The 20,001-nt window shown below is 44.8% G+C and overlaps 1 long non-coding RNA gene across 1 annotated transcript in view; it reads right to left on the reverse strand.

The window, feature by feature from the left end:
- Nucleotides 1-577: 577 nt before the first annotated feature.
- The window catches only part of LOC110743900, a 75,994-nt gene continuing 56,570 nt past the window's right edge, over nt 578-20,001 (reverse strand). The window contains exons 3-7 of the long non-coding RNA XR_002523682.2: nt 19,288-19,366; nt 15,205-15,364; nt 9,298-9,464; nt 2,771-2,907; nt 578-1,357 (exon numbers count right to left, since the gene is read on the reverse strand). This is a non-coding gene — a long non-coding RNA (uncharacterized LOC110743900). The remainder of the gene's footprint in view (nt 1,358-2,770; nt 2,908-9,297; nt 9,465-15,204; nt 15,365-19,287; nt 19,367-20,001) is intronic.

Here is a 20,001-nt window from a genome sequence, read left to right on the forward strand (position 1 = left end):
AGAGACTGGGTGGCTTAAACAATAGGAACTTACTGTCTTACAGTCCTGGAGGCTGGAAGTCCAAGAACAATGCGTGGGCAGGTTTGGTTTCTCCTGAGGCCTTTCTCCTTGGGTTGCAGATGGCCATCTCTCAGCTGTGCTCTCATACGGCCTTTTCTCTGTGTACCTTCATCCCCAGTGTCTCTTCCTGTTCTTATAAGGCCACAGTCATATGAGGTAGGGCCCCTTGCTTTTGACTTCATTTCACCTTAATGATATGGCTTGGCTGTGTCCCCACCCCAATCTCATCCTGAATTGTAGTTCTCATAATTCCCACATGTCATGGGAGGGAGCCAGTGGGAGATCATTGAATCCTGGGGGCAGTTGCCCCCATACTGTTCTTGCCTTAGTGAATAAGTCTCATGAGATCTGATGGTTTTATAAATGGGAGCTCCGCTGCACAAGTTCTCTTTGTTGGCTGCCATGTAAGACATTCCTTTGCTTTTCCTTCATCTTCTGCCATGTTAGTGAGGCCTCCCCAGCCACGCGGAACTGTGAGTCAATCAAACCTCTTTCCTTTATAAACGACCTAGTCTCAGGCATGTCTTTATTAGCAGGGTGAGAATGGACTAATACACTTAATGACTTATTTAAAGCCCCTGTCTCCAAATACAGTCACATTAGGCATGAGGGCTCCATATATGAATTTCAGGAGGACATAATTCAGTCCTTAACAGCTACACAGTGTATTTCATTTCTATATCCTCAAGATGAAACTTTGTGGCTTCTTTGTTCTTCTGCTTTTATTTCCTGGGAAGGGGGCTTACAGGCAAGGTGAGGGCTGACTGGGTATCTTTAGGTGTGCAGGAGCTGTTTCTGGGCTGGGAGACATGGTCCTGGATACTCAGGCATTGGTCCTGGCTGTGCAGGAGCTCTGTTGACAGGAGCAGATCCATTTTAGAGCCATTGCTCTGACTTTGAGGAGTTCTCATGCTTCCATGAAAACCACAGAAAGATGAGAACATTATCAATTTGGACGTTTCAAATGAGCAACCTAAATGCTTAATGAGGGAAATGAAATGATCATTAAAAATACAGACAGACTCAGGAGCATATTAACTCACTTCTTGTAACTAGGGGCAGAGAGCCTTGGATAATTACTCTATGAACTTGGATGAATGGCTGGATGCCTTTAGAAGAGTGTAATGTCTACATACAAGCGAATGTGATGAATATATCACCTACCACAAGTAAGTTAATAAGTAGAAGCGGTACCCCTTGATCCACACGTTTTTAGAATCTCCCTATAACTGGAGAAACACTTGAGGCTTTTCGTGAGGATTCTGAAATCGTACGTGAAAAACACTTTCAGGGTATTCTGCAGAACAGACAGAGAGAGAAAAATGAGACAAGCTCTCCATTAGAAGGACAAAGATCTTCTCCGTCTTAGTGAAGGGCCACCAGCTCACACGGGGCCGGTGCTCCTGCTGTCCTCTCCATCTAAACTCTAGAAGCTTCCTCTCCAAGGATTCGGTTCTGGGCTCCTTTAGAGTCCAGCTGAGGCCAAAACTCCCCCATGGAATATCTAGTCCACAATGACCACCTTGTCCTCTGAACTCCTACCTGTCATCTGGACTTGTGATTTTGGTTTTCAAGCTTACTGCTGTGTCTTTCTGTTTAACTATTAGATTTGTCACTGGAAAGGGGCAAAAGCATAGGGATTTCAGAGTGGGAAGGGCACAAGGAGACTTTGTAACTGATTTTACAGAGAGAAAAATGAGACCATGGCCAGTCGAAGATATTCTGTTACAGCAGGCCAAACAAACTAAGACTAGCCTATGGACACGTAGGTCAGACAGCTTCACTGGTACAGAAGGCAGGCGTGGTGGTTCACACCTGTAATACCAACACTTTGGAAGGCTGAGGCAGGAGGAAGGCTGGAGCCCAAGAGTTTGTAGACCAGCCTGGGCAATATAGGGAGAATCTGTCTCTACAAAAAAAATGTAAAAATTAGCCAGATGTGGTGGCATTCACCTATAGTCCCATCTACCTGGGAGGCCAAGGCAGGAGGATCGCTTGAGCCTGGGAGGCAGAGATTGCAGGAAACAGAGGTCATGCTGCTGTACTCCAGCCTGGGCAACAGAGAGAAACCCTGTCTCAAAAACACAACAACAACAAAAAAATTGAGATCCTGAGAAGCTAGAGGACTTGCTTAAGGACAGGTTACTAGGTGGAAATAGAGCCCAGTGAAGGATCCTGTTCTCTTCAGTGGAAGGCCAAAATTCTCCCCTTCCCATAAGCCTATGAAAGCCAAGTGGCTCCTGCATCCTGCCACATCCCGGATGACCTAACACGCGGCACCCACGCGTGGCCAGTCCGGGTGAATGCCTGCCTTCCAAACACCAAAACAGGTCAATCAGCAACAAGGACAGGAAGATGAGGCATTCTCTGACTCTCCTGGGAACTCTGGGCCTCCCTGTTCTGACCGTAGGTCCTATTTTCATGTACTTTCTAGCTCACCTCTTCATTTGGTGAGAGGTAGCATTTTGCCCTGTATCATCTATATCTTGCTGTGGTAAAATTGCTTCACATCTAATGAAAATATCATCTGCCAGCTTACAACATTTTATTGCATTTGAGATATCGATGGCCAGAGGGAAGTTATTAAGAAGTGAGAGTTATTATCTGGACAGAGCACAGGAATGAGTCATTATCCACTGTGTTTCTTCCAGCAGTTTCATGAAAGATGAGACAAGCTGGTGGCAAGTTTCAGTTAGTCCACATCACACACCTTCTGCTCTGGAAATGTGAGGGTCGAGCGAGCTGGAAAATGTGTTTGTTTCCAGACAGCTTCCCACCAGCTGCCTGGAGATGCAGCCTCTCAGAGGTCTGGTCATGAATCCAATTTGTCCTCTCCATGGGGCGAGTCTGTTGATAAAGGTGACAATGAAAGTTACAAGCACGTCAGTGAGAGATTGCCTGTCCAAACCTCCTATGGAGGGAACAAGGGATAACAACAAACAGCAGGTAGTTTCTTAAAGATCTCTCACCTGCACCTAAACGGCATTCTCTGCCAAGCAGGGGCTGGGTTTTTGCAAGTTCTTCTGCTAGGATTCACCCCAGTCCTGCCCATCCACCCGCCCCTTTATTCTCACTCCATCCACCCATGACCTTTCCTTGTTGGTTTTCATGCCACAGTAATGTCTTCAATGCCGCGTTAGAATATCCTTCCCCTCTGACTTCCACTCAGAGTAACTGATTTCAAATCACACATACACACACATGCACACACAAACCCACACATACACAAACACATGCACACATACACAGAATCACACACATGAACACATGCACACACACACACACACACACACACACGCACACACACACAAATACAAACCCACACATGCACAAACACATGCATACACACAAACACAGAGAAACACACATGCACACACACGCACACACAGGCACACACATACACAAACACAAACATGCACACACATGCACACACACAGGCAACATGAAAAAGCAGCATGACTTGGAGGTGAAGCTCAGCTCTGCTACCCAGTGTGAATCGTGAGTACCCATCATTGCTGTGCCTTTTATCTTCGTCTGTAACATGGAACTGGTGACACCAAGCTCCTGGGGTTGCTGTGAGGATTGCGTGGATAATGCACATAAACACTCAGCACCATGGCAGGCACGTGAAAGGACTCATAAAACCGTAGCTAAGATTTTTTATAGATAACAAAGAAATACTCCTAACTTCCCTCCCTGTACTTGGCTGTATCATCACCTATTTGTTAACACCTGTGCTATTACTAAGAATCATAAAAGTTGTGTACAGTGTCATGTTCCTGTAAGCACTGAATGAAAAGTATTCTATTAGGGAGAAGTCTCCCATTGTAAGGCAGAACATAGCCATAAATGGTTTAAAAAATTCACTCAGTGCATTGCTGTAAGCAAGAGGGGTAACTATATATTAGGCACTGAGGAGTTCACATGCAGGTATCCACCACAATCCCAGACATCGAAACTCCTACAGTCCAATGGCTAAGACATGAATTAATATTAATCCAGGAGATTAATACAGAAGATAATATTAACACACACTTCAGAAAGGCAGGGCTATGCTGTGCATCTCGAGACACAGGCATATACATTTAACCAAAGCCCAACCCAAGCAGAGTGGAGGGTGAACCCGTGGATATAAGTGAAGGGGCAAGGCTAAGCAGTAAAATGAAGGTAAGTCCGACAACAGTTCCAAGGGGCCGATCAGGCAGGAATAGCAGGGGAGGGACTCATCATGGAAGCCGCGCTGAAGTAGAGAACTGAAGGACGGGAAAGACTCACAGACCGGGAGAGAGGAGGCCAGGCACGCTGGACAGGGAATCAGCATTCCCAGGCTCGCAGGTGGAGGAGAGCGCCCTGTTCTGAATGCAGAGGAGGTGCTCAGATGCCCCCGGCCACTTTATGTCACCAGAGCAACCACCAAGGTGCCGCCACCATCGTTCTCAGCTCACTAAACACTGAATAGAATTTTTTAACCATAAAGTCGGCTTCCTCAGATTCACCTGGGGAGTGCTGTAAAAAGTCTGGGGTCCAAGCTGATCCCCGGAGATTCTGATCGGATTGCACTAAGGAGCATCCCAGGTGACTCTAATGTTAGCAGACTGCATCTTGGAATTGGCCATGGTGGAGGTTGGGGCACCAGATGTCCTGGGAACCCTACAAGGGACGCTGCGTGTGAGGTGGTGTTGAGGAATATAAGCCCAGGAGAAGTGGCAGACAGAGGCCAGACATGGCTCGAGCACACGGCCATGCAGGAGAGAGAGCATTTTGGACAGGCCAGATCCCAGAATGTAGTAGGAATGCTGACAGTAGTAGGGGCAGGGGTGTTTGCATCCGGGTGCCTGGCTGCAGCACGGGATATGCCCCGAAATATGGACGCCTGTGATAAAACATCTCACTACTAGTCCACTAGTGCATTATATGTGCCTCAAGTTCAAATGCACCCAGCACTTTTGTATTATTTTAAGTTCTGGGAGACATGTGTTGAACGTGCAGGTTTGTTACATTGGTATACATGTGCCATGGCGGTTTGCTGCCCCTCTCAACCCATCATCTAGGTTCTAAGCCCCACATGCATTAGATATTTGTCCTAATGCTCTCCCTCCCCTTTGCCTTACCTCCCAACAGGCCCTGGTGTGTGATGTTCCCCTCCCTGTGTCCATAAGTTCTCATTATTCAACTCCTACTTATGAGTGAGAATATGCAGTGTTTGGTTTTCTATTCCTGTGTTAGTTTGCTGAGGATAATGGTTTCCATCTTCATCCCCATCCCTGCAAAGGACATAAACTCATCCTTTTTTATGGCTGCATAGTATTCCATGGTGTATATGTGCCACATTTTCTTTATCCAGTCTATCATTGATGGGCATTTGGGTTGGTTCCAACTCTTTGCTATTGTAAATAGTGCTGCAATAAACATGTGTCTTGATAGTAGAATGATTTGTAATCCTTTGGGTATACACCCAGTAATCACCCAGCACCTAAGTCCACCCACGAACTGTTCTCAATTTGTAGTCCAATCCCGGCAATCCACTTGGATGTCTGTGGCTTTGTAGCTGACCATCGTTCGAACTCCTGCCTGAGCTCCAGGCAACATTCCTTGCATGGCCTGGCCAGCCTCTTATCACAGAAACTAAGAAGCCAGATTTGGGTCTCCTAGCTGGAGGGCAAAGGACACCCATGGGCTTTGGCTCTGGGTTGGGTGACTGGACAGGACAGCGATGACAGCAGAGTCTCCAAGGTGATGCCCAGGCAGCAGCCAGAAGGGCTTCAAGTCAGCAGACAGGCCCGACACCCACGAGCAGGAGTGGCACGGCTCTCTCAAGAACGTCCCCAAGGAACAAGGGGAGCCGCACCCCCAGGCCTGCTCTTCGATGTCAGCCTATATTCAGAGCCTTGATACCCAACCTTCCCAATATCATCTCAATAATTCTGTCTTCTGCTTAAATACACCAAAGCTCATTTCAGTGGATGACAGTGATGAAGTCCTTGTCAAGCCTTCATTAAACTAGAAACCTGACAGTCTACATGATTCCAAAACCCAAATGGACACTTCGATGCCCTTCCTTTGACCACAGGAGACCCTGCTATGAGTCGGATCATAAAAACTAAATAACGGTGAAGCCACTTCCGCAAAAAGTGTGCCTCCTGGAGAGGCTCGGCCTTTACCAAATGCCTGCAGCCCAGATCTGGTGGCACCCACAGGCATGTACCACGTTACACTGTAGGTCCTTTAGCCAAATTGCTTTTGATTTTTGAAATGTGCAGGTTGCCTTTGTTGCCAGACCTGTTGGCATGAGAATGCACATTTGAGGCTTATTAAGGATGCTCGTTACACAGGAGGGAGCGATGGAATTCTTCTAGCTGTGCAGGGAAGCACAGAGGAGAATGTGAGTATCAGCTCCCGGGGCTTCCGTATCATTTCTTGCGTACAGCGCACGACCTGAGGACTCAGGGTCCCCCCCACCTGCCTCTGAAAGGAAAGTCATTTGCCTGTAGCTTAATAACCTCCCCTCACCAAGACTCTTCTGTATGGCGAGGCTCAAAGCCGTTTCCAATTAACCTTTCCCATGAATGCACAGGGGCCCAGCGAAGTGGGCAATTTTTGATGCTTTTCTTTAGCTGCTTTTACTGTGACCGTCTCAGATAAGAGAAATGAATTGGAGCAATTCTACAGTGAGTCTTCGGATGGATTTTCTGTTACGAATAAAACTTGCTGTCAAGCTACTTTGGCAGCTCTGTTTTCATTAAAGGTCATCCAGAAAGTGGTTCCATGACAGCTACTGCCAGCCCCTCCGGTCCCCCAGCGACTTCCAGCATGGTTCATGCAGTGACATCTGGTGGCCAGAAGGTGTCCTTGCAATGAAGAGGCAAGAAAGTGTATCTGTGCGTCTGTGTATCTGTGTGTCCATGTACATGTGTGTATCTGTATGCCTCTGTGTGTATATCTATGTGTGCATGTGTGTATCTGTGTGCACATGCGTATGTGTGTGTTCTACGTATTTGTGTGCATATGTGTGCCTGTACATACCCATCAGTGTGTTCATGTATCTCTTTGTGTACCTGTGTGCATGTATGAGTGGATGTATGTATCTGTGTGTATGAGTGTATCTCTCTGTATGTATGTATACATCTCTGTGTATATGTGTGTGTGCACATGTGTGTGTGTCTGGGTATCGCTGTGTGCATATATGTGTATCTGCGTTTATGTCTGTACATATATGTTTGCGTGTTATGTATCTGTATATGAGTGTATGTAGCTGTGTGTGCACACTGCATGTGTATGTATCTCTGTGTAAGTATGTATCTCTGTGTGCCTGTGTGCCCATATGTGTGTCTGGCTCTGTGTACATGTCTATGTCTGTGGCATCTTGGAGTATGTGTGTGCACATCCATGCATGGAAGGAAGCTCAGGGATACCTGGAGGCTCAGCAGGTAAACATCCTGATGACACCCTCCAGTCATTTAACCTGCTTGGCTCTCCGTGTCCAATACTTTTTATTTTCTCTAGTCCCCAGTCTGGGACCTGGCTTTGTGTAGAGTAAATACATTTCCTTAACTGGCTAGTTTCCCCTTCACTTCTAAGAAATTATGTGAGGTACTTAGGATGAAGTTTTGTCAAAATATTTCCCATACAAATGTACCACTAGCAGCTTCTACTTTTTCCCCAAACTCTCTTCTCCATGAGCGAAATGACAGAATAACCCTCTGTGTCCTGGTCTACAATATACAAGAGAGAAAACAAAACTTTCCCCCTTAATTTCAGTGGTGGCACATTCTCTGGTTTTTACCCCATTCCTCCACAAACTGCCTCTTAGTCCCACCTCTAGGAATCAGCCCATCAGACTCCATTTCTTAAGCAACACACTGCTTAGCCGGGGACTGTGGCTGCAGAAACAGAGAATAAGAGGGAACCAGCCTTGCTGCCGAGCCAGGTGTTTGAAGTATTTTATCTGTCTTTCATCAGTGACAGAGGCATTAGCTGTATTTTGCAGATAAGGAAATCAAGATTAATCAGGGGGGCAGGTAAGCCCCATACATGAGATCTCACCTTGGGCACGAAGGACAGAACAGAATTGAAAGTTGGGTCAAGAGACACACCAAGCATTCAGAGGAGAGACAGATCACCGAGACTCCAGCAGCCAGGGAGTGTGGAAGATGGAAGCTGAGCTGAGAAAGAATTTGGCAAAAGTTACTGAAGGCAAAGAATAAGGAAAGTCCCCTATAAAAGGTGGTGGGACCTCTGTGAAAGACAGCCAGGTGTGAATTTGACATGTGAGGGCTCAGTAGGACCTGTCTAAACTGTGAACTGTGTATTAGGGAGTAGTGGAAAATAAGTTCAACTAGAGGAGGTCGGATTTTAGAAAATGACAGAAAATTGGCAGGGGAAATTTACATCAGACCGGTGGAAAATGGAGAGCCACTGAAGGCTGCTTACCAGGCTGTCAAATGAAGAAAAGCTTTGTAAAGATTCTCCCATTTGAGAAAAAAATTAAAACTTCTTACAACCTTAACTTGTTGGCATGGGCCCCCACCAACAGCACGTGTAAATCTATAAGGCTCTATGTTAGTGCGTCTTATGAGAAACGACATCCATCAGTGGTTGCGTGGAACTCATAAGTCATCTGATGTCATCATCCCTACATCGACAGAGCAGGGTAGAAGCAAAGCTCAAACTTGTCTTTATTCCCACAGTGAAAGCCACATCCATTCGAGACTCAACCAATATTTACTGAATCCCTGTTGTTTGCCCAGAACTCATGTGGATTCTGTGGAGATGGCCCAAACAGACGTGACTCCTATCCTGAGGAAGCTTACCGTCCAGCGAGAGAGAGGCTCAAAACTCACCCCCTAAATGCTAATGACGTACTCTGCACTGCACCACGGAGTAGGAAGGAAACACAACTTGTCATGGTGGGCAGTCACAGTGGGGCTAGGGGCTCCTTCAAGGTAAACTGTCTTAGAACCTTGCAGAGAAGATTCCTACTGAGACCTGAAGGGTGAGAAGGAGACAGGGAGGCAGAGGGCAGGAGGAGGAAAAGTCAAGAGAGAGGGTATTGGCCACAACTTGCTCCTAGCCCACGGAAAACAAAAAACAAAAGTTTGTTTTCTCCATCTTCCAAAACTCAACTCACACATCCAGTCCTCCAAAACCTCATCTACCCCTAGACACAGTTAATTACCATCAACCCTCCTACCAGGAGGTCCTTGATCAAGTGCTTTCCATTGGTGTATGTTTGTTTACCTATCTGTTTCTCTGTGAGCTTCATGAGAACAAGACCCTTTCTTCTCCAAATTGGCATCTGGCACCATAAATGTGTGATGAGTTGAGTTGGATCCAAAGTGCCTGCATGAGATATTCGTTGCAACACATCAGCTTCACCCATCATAAATGCTTATGCACTGCTTCATCTGTTAGAAAAAAAAAAACACAACTCTGTGAAAAATCAACTTTGTAGGCCGGGTTCACATCTGTAATCCCAGCACTTTGGGAGGCCAAGGCGGGTGGATCACCTAAGGTCAGGAGTTGGAGACCAGCCTGGTCAACATGGTGAAACCCCATCTCTACTAAATTAGCTGGGTGTGGTGGCGGGCACCTGTAATCCCAGCTACTCGGGAGGCTGAGGCTTGAACCCGGGAGGTAGAGATTGCAGTGAGCCGAGATGGCGCCACTGCACTCCAGCCTGGGCTACAGAGAGAGACTCCATCTCAAACAAAAAAAAAAAGAAAAGAAAAGAAAAGAAAGAAAGAAAAAGAAAAATCAACTTTACTTCTCTCTTTTTAAAAAAAATTTTATATAGCCATATTAGGTGTGCACATTCTTGGGGTACATGAGATGTTTTGATACAGTCATGAAATGTGAAATCATCAAATCATGGAGAATGGGGTATCCCTCCCTTTAAGCATTTATCATTTGTGTTATGAACAGTCCAATTACACTCTTTTTAGTTATTTGTAAACATACGATTAAGCTATTTTGACTACAGTTACCCTTTTATGCTATCAAATACTAGGTATTATTCATTCTTTCTACTTTTTTGTACTCATTAACCATTCCCACCTCTCCCCTACTTCCCACTACCCTTCCCAGCCTCTGGTACCCATCCTTCTTGTCTCTGTCTCCATGTGTTCAATTGCTTTTTTATGTTCCACAAATAAGTGAGAACATACAATGTTTGTCTTTTTGTGCTAGTCCTATTTCACTTAATATAATGACCTCCAGTTCCATCCATGTTGTTGTAAATGACATGATCTCATTCTTTTTTATGACTGAATAGTACTCCATTGTATATAAGTACCACATTTTCTTTCTTCTTTTTAATCTTACTAAATTCCTTGATTGAGGGTTCTAAAAATGGGTAATAATATAGACGGTCCCCAACGTACAATGGTTCCACTTTTGATTTTTCAACTTTATAATGGTGGGAAATCAACATTTATTCAATAGAAACTATACTTTGAGTTACATGCAGCCACTCTGTTTTTCACTTTCAGTATAGTTTTCAATAAATTACATGAGATATTCAACATTTTATTATTAAACTGACTTCATGTCAGATAATTTTGCCCAACTGTGGGCTAATGTAAGTGTTCTGAGCATGTTGAAGGTAAGCGAAGCCACGCTATGATGTTTGGTAGGTTGAGTGTACTATATGTAATTTTGACTTAAAATATTTCCAATGTATGATGAGTTTATCACGACCTCACCCCCTAATAGATCAAGTAGCGTCCGCAATGTGTAGGCCTGTTTGGAGAGTATTTGGAGAACCTGCAAAGGTAGGCTAGTAAAGGTAGGGGAGCCTAAGCTAGAAATAGTCATTTGGAGTATTGCAAAATCAAATAATTACACAAAAAAGTTCAAGGATTTGGAGCAAAATCTAAGTGTGTTTATTCATTTGTTTTTTAATGGTCTCAAAAAGAAGATACAATCAGGTGTAGGATATGTCCTAAGTGTGCAAAGACACCCTCCAGGAGGGGAGAATCCACATGTGATGGAAGTGTCAGGGTGCAGCTCTTCTACTTCCTCACCTGCTGTCGAAGAATGAAATACCCAAGTACTCGTCAGGATTGTTCAGCTGATTTAACGTGGAATGAACAAACCAAAGCCATTCCTGTGACCGTTGTTCATGAGAAGGAGCAGAGAAGCCAGCCACTATTGAGGGAAACTTCCTTACTTTGAGTTATATTACAGGTGAAGTTAAAAGTCATCCTCGGCCGGTCACAGTGGCTCACACCTATAATCCCAGCACTTTGAGAGTCCAAGGCGAGTAGATCACCTGAAGTCAGGAGTTCAAGACCAGCCTGACCAACATGGAGAAACCCCTTCTCTGCTAAAAATACAAAATTAACCGGGTATGGTGGCGCATGCCTGTAATTCCAGCTACTCAGGAGGCTGAGGCAGCAGAATCACTTGAACCTGGGAGGCGGAGGTTATGGTGAACTGAGATCACGCCACTGCACTCCAACCTGGGTGACAAGAGTGAAACTCTATCTCAAAAAAAAAAAAAAAAAGTCATCCTTACAATTAGGTCTTTATTGAAACTGAAAATTGATAGGCATCTGTCATGAAGTTTCCAAACAGAACCACTGTGAGGATTTCCTTCCTTGCACTGAAGGCAGTCTCCTCTGCTACTTAATGTTTATGCTTGGCTGGTTTAACCAAGAGACTCATTCTTGAAAAGAAAAACAATGACCATTGAAGCACACTAACCAAATGTCCCTTTGGTTTGTGTGTGGTTAATATCTGGTGTCTACTTGACTGGACCGAGGGCTGCCTGACAGCTGGTGAAGCACTGTTTCTGGGTGTCAATGCAGTGATTTCCAGAGGAGATTGACGTATGAGTCAGTGGCCTAGAGGAAGACCTGCCCTCAGTGTGGGTGGTCACCGGCCCATCACTTGGGACCCGACTGGAGCAACAGACAGGCAGAAGAAGGGGGGATTCACTCTGCTTTCCTTCTTCCAGAGCAAGAAGCTTTTTCTACTACCCTTGGACATCAGACGCAAGGTTCTTCAGCTTTTGAACTCTGGAACTTGCACCAGATGCCAAGCCAGGGGCTCCTGGGCCTGGCTGGGGGCTTCACTCATGACTTCCCTAGTACACAGGTTTTGGGCTTGAGCTCAGCCAGGCCATCGGCTTCTCTGATTCTGCAGTTTGAATGTGGCCTACTGTGGGATTTTGCCTCTGATTGAATCGGCCAGGTCCCCTAATACCTCTCGTTTGGTTCATCGTACTGGCTCTGTCTCTCTGGAGAACCCTAACACAGTTTGACGACAGCTGAATCCTGCTTTCCTAACACAAAGCAGGTTCTAATATTTCACAGGCACTCAGTAGGAATGTGTAGGATGAATTAATTAATTAATTAATTAACAAATACCTGATGCAAATGCTGAGACCCTAGTGGCACCAAAACTTTAATGAAAATTGCTTAAGAAACAAAAGCTGTTTCTCGACTGCGGCACTTGAAAAACTCTGCAGGTGAAAAATGAACTAACTAATCTTCATAACTAAGCCATAGCCCAACCCCCACAGGGCAGACCTGCCCCAGTTCCAGCTTCTGCCCTGAGCCCAGGCCCCAGGCTGTGGACTGGCAGCTCCTGACCCCACCCCTCTAGTCCAGGCTTCCCATTGTTGCTAATCTCCAGGCCACCCATGGCTCCTCCAGCTTTCTTAGCTTTTCATCATCTTTGTAACAAATTCCCTACATGAAATTTCCTTTGTTCCCAGAAATAGCACAACCAAGCATAGTCAACTATCAATTTTCCTAAGGCACTCATCTGCCACGCAGTTTATCTGCAGAAAATCTTGCTTTCAACTTCTTAGGAAGCTAATTAAGCAAAATAGAAAAGAAAGACCTTTGTTGAGACCACCCACAATCTTGCGTTTGCATTTTCTGCTCCATGTATTCTTTAGTCCAACAAGTGATCTTTCAAACCACAACATGTAATTACCTAATTATCTCCTCAAAACCTGGAGATATATGTATTAGAAATCCAGTGGAAAGAGAGAAGAGGAGGGGGGTAACCTCTACAGAGCCCACGGTTCTGCCTCCATCTGAGAGCTGATACTATTTCCTGAATTTTAGAAGCCAGAAAAAGTTTAAACTGATGAAAATGTTGAATAAATTAAACAACTCTCGTCTTCTTTTGAGTTGGATATTCATAATGTCGTTTCATCATTTTTTAAGATTATGGTGCCAACCCATAGAGAAACGTTAATAAAAGCAGAAAGAACAGTGTTCAAAAAGTCCTGCTACGTCTTGGTTATTTTGATTAGCTAGATAGTGCCTTCATCATTTTAACATCTATAATTCACTGAATTGATAACCATTTACATATATTTTTAGTAAGAAACTACTACGTGAAAGCCCTGAGTTAATAAAATAAACCCTAATTAGTTATTTAACGGCAGATTGAAAATATTCAGATGTTCTAACATGAGGAACAGAGGGCTAGCTATATAACCCTGAATGGGGAGCAGACCTTTCTCTGGGAAGTCAGCCCCCTTAGACCTACAACTTCTCGAGATATGGCCATGAAGAGCCAAGGGGAAGAGGAGCTCTCACCCCATCTGCACTCATAGCTGGATAAACGCTGACAATCAATAAATGACAGATGTCTTATGAGATTATACGCAGGTTCCTACTCAGATAAAACTGGAGACGGGACTGATTCTCCTGTGCCATCTTCCTCCATGGAGTAGTGCACCAGTCAAGGGCCAAGTGAGTCACTGAAGACAGTAGGTGTCTGTCTGTTGAGGGAGCTTCAAACAAAGCTCCATCGGTTTTATGGACCTGTGGTCAGGGGTAGTATTCAGAGTGGAAAGCACTGAGAACTGAGTAGCAACAGGGAAAGATGTCCTCAGGGTTTCCTTCTCCGGTCTCCAGTGAGGGAGAGGAGCCTAAAGAAGATCTAAGAAGGAAGGCTGGGCTAGGACTGCAAATACGCAAAGAGCAGGGGGCCAGGGGGCCTGAGTCCTTGACCACAGCTCCTTCCAGAGACCGCAATACACGAGCCACACACCAAGCCCGATGTGAGGAGGGCAGATTCCCCAGCAGCTCTGCCAGACAGACGTCTGCCATTGCCTACGGCTGGGTCTGAAAAGTCACGTAGAGGTTTTTAACCAGGATCCTGATTCCTCAAGTCTCAGTTAATTCATCTATAAAACTCCTTTTAAGGTGTTTTAAGGAGTTATTTTTCTCTACCACACTGAAATTGTCACCATTTCACTGAAATGAGAAGCAATCATTTCCAAACCAGGGTAATGTATTTATGCATCTCATGGCCCTGGACACATTTGCTCTGCACCCATTCCTAATGTTTTCCCTGCTCTGGTCTATATCATGGGGCAACTGGTCCCTACAGCTGCATCTCCACAGTTCCCCTCTCTCAGCTGGCCTCTGGCTCCGTTGACCAGCAGAAAATAGTCGCTGTATGTGGAATTCAACAGCAGTGCTTTCTCCGTGGCCAAGCCTCAGGCTTTGAACCAACACCTCCTTACTCCATCCCTCCAACCCAAGCTTTCTACTGTTACTAACTGCTAGGGAACCTATCGGCACCTTTTGGTTTCTTAGCTTTCCGTCGCCTCTAAAACAGCTTCCCTGTAGGAAACTGTCTTTCTTTCAAATACAGTCATTTCTCTCTTCTTGGCTGGAGTGTGACTTTTACTATGTGAGTTACTATTGACCATAAAATCCATCTCTCATTCCCATACCTGGTCACTCATCAAACAACATTTCTTAACATAATGTTTACAGTGGACCAGAGAAGGAAGTTAACATTTTCTGCAAGAAGAAATAGATGAAGAAAAAAATAAAGGCAACACGAAATCATCCTATTAAATTTGAGCAGAGATACTTTCAACAAGATCCCACTATTGTACCCTAAATAAGGAGGTTGGCTGGCTACTTGGGTGCCTCTCCAAGTGTCATTGGGGTCCTAAGGCTATTTTAGAAATGGAAAAGGTCCTTTATCCCAAGGCAAATATTGGTAAAAGAAATTCTGGGCTCAAGTGGACTGAGACCATTGTGGATGATCTGTTGATAGTTAAATAATGAGAGTCTAAAAGGAGCAAATTTTGATTATGAAACTTGCAGGAAAATAATTCCAACATAATTGTGTCTTGGAATGATTGATAGAGGAATTGAAAAGCACCTTAAAAGAGTATCCAGTTCAGCCCCCTGAAGTTTATCAGTGAAGTGACTGCGGCTCTGAGAGATGTGGCTGTAGAGACTCTGGTGGTAGCTGATGCAGGAAGACACTCTCTGTGCTTGGACATACCTCAGGGAGTGTAACGGGGCCACATCAGAAACACCTAGAGTAACCAAGAGGAAAGTGCAAATCAAGTTCCAGGAAGTAAGAAAAGGATTGTAAAGAGGACGGACACAGTGGCTCATGCCTGTAATCCCAGCACTTTGGGAGGCCGAGGAGGGCATATATCCTGAGGTCAGGAGTTTGAGACTAGCCTGACCAACACAGTGAAACCCGTCTCTACTAAAAAATACAAAAATTAGCCAGGCGTGGTGGCACATGCCTGTAATCCTGTAATCCCAGCTACTCAAGAGGCTGAGGCAGGAGAATCACTTGAACCTGGGAGGCAGAGGTTGCAGTGAGCCAAGATTGTACCACTGCACTCTAGCCTGGGCAGCAAGAGCAAGACTCTGTCTCAAAAAAAAAAAAAAAAAAGATTATAAAGAGGGGAGGGACAAAGGGAAGAATATTGAGTGTTAGTCCATTCTTTGCATTGCTATAAAGAACTACCTGAGGCCAGGCACAGGGGTTCCTGCCTGTAATTCCAGCACTTTGGGAGGCCAACGCAGGCAGATCACCTGAGGTCAGAAGTTCAAGACCAACCTGGCCAACATGGCGAAACCCCATCTCTACTAAAAATACAAAAATTAGCCGGGCATGGTGGCAGACACCTGTAATCCCAGCTACTCAGGAGGCTGAGGCAGACAGAATTGCTTGAATCCAGGAGGCGGAGGTTGCAGTGAGCTGAGATCTTGCCACTGCTTTCCAGCCTAGGTGACAGAGCAAGACTCTGTCTCAAAAACAAACAAACAAAACAATGGAACTACCTGAGACTGGGCAATTTATGAAGAAAAGAGGCTGGAGAGGCCTCAGGAAACTTACACTCATAGCAGATGGGAAAGGGAAGCAGGCACACCCTCCATGGCCAGAGCAGGAAGAAGTGAACCAGGCACGGGGTGCCACACACTTTGAAACAACCAAGTCTTGTGAGAACTCACTATCACACACTATCATGAGAACAGCAAGGGGGATTACAATTCAACATGAAATTTGGGTGGGGAAACAAATCCAAACCATGACAAAGGTAAATGTTGCACTGTAATTTCCTGCTTGGCTAAATATCTCATTTACAAGCCAAATGTTTAGTTTAGGTTAGGTTAGTGTGGTGTCTTTAGTTTAGGCTTTAGGTTGGGTCAGTGTGGTGGCCTCAGTTTAATTCAGACTTTTTCTTCTCCCATGGTACGAGTTTCACGTGGCTGTTGTAACAAATGGCCACAAATTTGTGGCTTGAAACAATACAAATTTATTGTCTCATAGTTCTCAAGCTCAGAAGTCTAAAGTGGGGCTCACTGGGCCAAAATCCAGGTGCCAGCAGGACTGTGCTCCCTGGGAGGCTCCGGAAAAGCAGCAGGGCTGCACCCCCTCGGGGTCTGAAAGAGAATCTGTTCCTTGCCTTTTCCAGTTTCTAGGGCTGCAGTCCTTACACTCCTCAGCTCGTGGCCCCTTCTCTCCAATCTCTGCTTTCTTTGCCTACTCTTCTGTCTTAAAATCTCCCTCAGCCTCCCTCTTAATAATGACCCTTGTGATTACATTTAGGGTCTGCCTAGTTAATCCAGGGTAATCTCCCACCTCAAGATCCTTAATTCGATCACATTGGCAAAGACCCTTTTCCCATATAAGGTAACATTCCCAGGTCCCAACAATTAGAGACGGAATATCTCTGGGGCTATGATGCAGCCTGTCACACCCACCCCCATGAGTGAATTCCAGATCCTGGATGTTAAATGGTTTCTCTGAAAAGTCAGCTGGAATGTTTGGCACACGGTTGCTGAGTGATAAGTTCTCCGTAACTAAAGGGAGGCTCACATCAGCCCTTTCTGACTAGTGTTCCATTGTCTGGCCTGAACAAATTGGCATTTTCAAATGCTTTAAATTGCACTGCCTAGTGGGTGACAGACAAAATTTTCCACATATGTTCAAGATGACAAAATTATATCAAGATGCCTTTCCTTTTGGGAGAAGAATCCACCCATCAATTGTCATTTTACAATAAATTATGAAAGAGAGTTGTTCTTCCACCAAGCATTTGCTTGTTATGGTCCAAAAGTCTATATTTTTGCTCATTTGAATGTGCAATAACGTTTCATTCAGGGCTGCACTGAAGTGTGTCTTTTTTAAGTCTTTTAAAGCAACAACCTGAAATCCTAATTTAAGTTAAAATCCAATTGCGTGTGATGCTACCAATGAGAAGAAACTAAGCGAGGTGACAGATGAACAGATTTCTTTTTATACTCAGTTAAATTCATATAGGCAGATTCCATGACAATTACATCAAAATTTACTCCTCTGCCTGGGGGAATGGTACATTTCTTTTGATTTTGATTGGAAAGTGCCTTCCCATTGCAGAAACTGTAAAATGTGAAACAATGATCTTCTTAATATGCAAAAACATGATGATGAGTATGGGTGAGTTTCCTCCCTGCTTTTACATTGGTATGACGACATAAAATTACAACTAACTTTACTAATACGTATTCTGAACTAAATTTGCACAACCTTTGCTGACAATTCCCGTTGTATGGCCCCTAAGGTAAGGGTAATATAATTTGATGGTAAATAAAGTCAGTCTGCCGGAAAGTTATTTCCTGAAAATCTTACTAATTCTAAATTTCTATTCAAATCCATCTCTGATCTGGTATATTTTTTCTAGCATTACATATTATAAAGTCAAAAAGTCCCTTCGATCTGCATAGAACATTACCTTTGAACAATAAAAATGTCACAATTTCTTCTGCACCATAAATATCACAAGGTATTGAACTTTAAAATTCAACTCCGTGATATAGTACTCAGACTAATATATTTCACATGCTACATAGGAAAGGTGTTTCTATAGACATTATTAGCATTAATCTGTGATCCCAAGGAGTTTCATGATGGTGTGCCATATATTCACTCATTCTTTCCTTCATTCATTCATGCACTTATTCTTCATTTAATGAGCATATGTTTAATAAGCATCTCTTCCAACTAGGTCCTAGAGAAGTACAAGATTAAGAATTCAATATAGCCTGCAATCCCAGCACTTTGGGAGGCCAAGGTGGGTGGATCTCTTGAGCCCAGGATTTGGAGACCAGCCTGGACAACACAGTGGACCCCAGCTCTACAAAAAATACCAAAATTAGCCTGGTGTGGTGGCATATGCCTCTGGTCCCAGATACTTAGGAGGCTGCGGTGGAAGGATCAACTGAGCCCGGAAGGTCAAGTCTGCAGTGAGTCCAGATTGCACTACTGCAGTCCAGTCTAGGCAACAGAGTGGGACCTTGTCTCAAAAAAAAAAAAAAAACAGAATTCAAGATAAATTTTAAAAACTATACTAGTTAGGAAGGAAAGCATGTGGACAAGTGTTACCATCAATATATGTTCAATGTCGTAAGCGGGCACAGAGGACCAGTGATATTTGCCATCTGAAAAGTCATGGACTAGTTATCAAAGGAAGAGATATTTTAACCGGGTCTTATAAAATAATGGAGATATCAAATGCACAGAAAACTTTAATGTGTGTGTGTGTGGTGTGTATCTGTGTTTGTGGTGTGTATGTGTATGTGTTTGTGTGGTGTGTGTGTGTGTGGTGTGTGTGTATGTGTGTGTATGTGTGTGTGGTGTGTATTTGTGTGTGTGTGGTGTGTATGTGTATGTGTGTATATGTTTGTGGGGTGTGTGGGGGGTGTGTGTGTGTGGTGTGTGTGTATGTGTGTGGGTGTGGCGTGTATGTGTGTGTGGTGTGTGTGTATATGTGTGTGTGTGTTGTCTGCTAGTGAGAGGTCCTGTGGTGGTAAAGAGCTTGGACCATAAAGCAGGTGGCCTGTACTCTAGTTCCACTCTGCCCATCTACTCCGGGTCTCCGGGCACATCACGTTCCCTCTCTGGATCTCTGTGCGGGAATAAACCATCAGGTGCATTTTATGTCTACATTGTGTGACTCACATGCTCCAATCTGACTTTCTTCTCCGGATCCCATCATCACCCTGGTCCCTCTCAGGCCCTCCAGGACACCTGGCTGATTCTGGATGAGAAGGAGAACAAGCATTAAACCACTGCACAGGAAGGTGACCATCCCCACTGCACCGTATCCTCTAAGCCAGGACATTTGTTCGATTGACCAGACTGATCCCCGTCCTGGAGATGGCACGGTCAATGGCCATCGCTGCCCATAGCTGGAGAGCAGTCAGCAGAGGAAGGGGGATGCCTGCAAGTCATACCCTTGTCCCTGTCCTCTCCAGCTGGCAGGCACTTCAAGTGGGATCCGAGCGTGGCTAGAGTCTTCCATAAAACATCCACTTCATTGAAATCAGCAGGAGCTCTGGGTGGAGGCCCTGGAGTTGCCTATCACCTCTTCCCCATAGGAGACGTCCATGTGTTTTCTTGCATCTCTTCTACCTCCACTCCTTAGTCTCTCTTGGTCTAATAATTCCATCCTCTGTCTTTTCTATCTGCTTTCAAAGCTCTCCAAAAATATTCTCACCCTGGCCAGATGCAGTGGCTCATGACTGCGATCCCAGGACTTTGGGAGGCAAAGGCAGGAGGATAGCTTGAGTCCAGGAGTTCGAGACCAGCCTGGGCAATATGGCAGAACCCCATCTCTACAAAGATAAAAACATTAGCTGAGTGTGGTGGTGCGCACCTGTAGTCCCAGCTATT

Source organism: Papio anubis, chromosome 8 (assembly GCF_008728515.1).
Source record: "Papio anubis isolate 15944 chromosome 8, Panubis1.0, whole genome shotgun sequence".
Classification (NCBI taxonomy): Eukaryota; Metazoa; Chordata; class Mammalia; order Primates; family Cercopithecidae; genus Papio; species Papio anubis.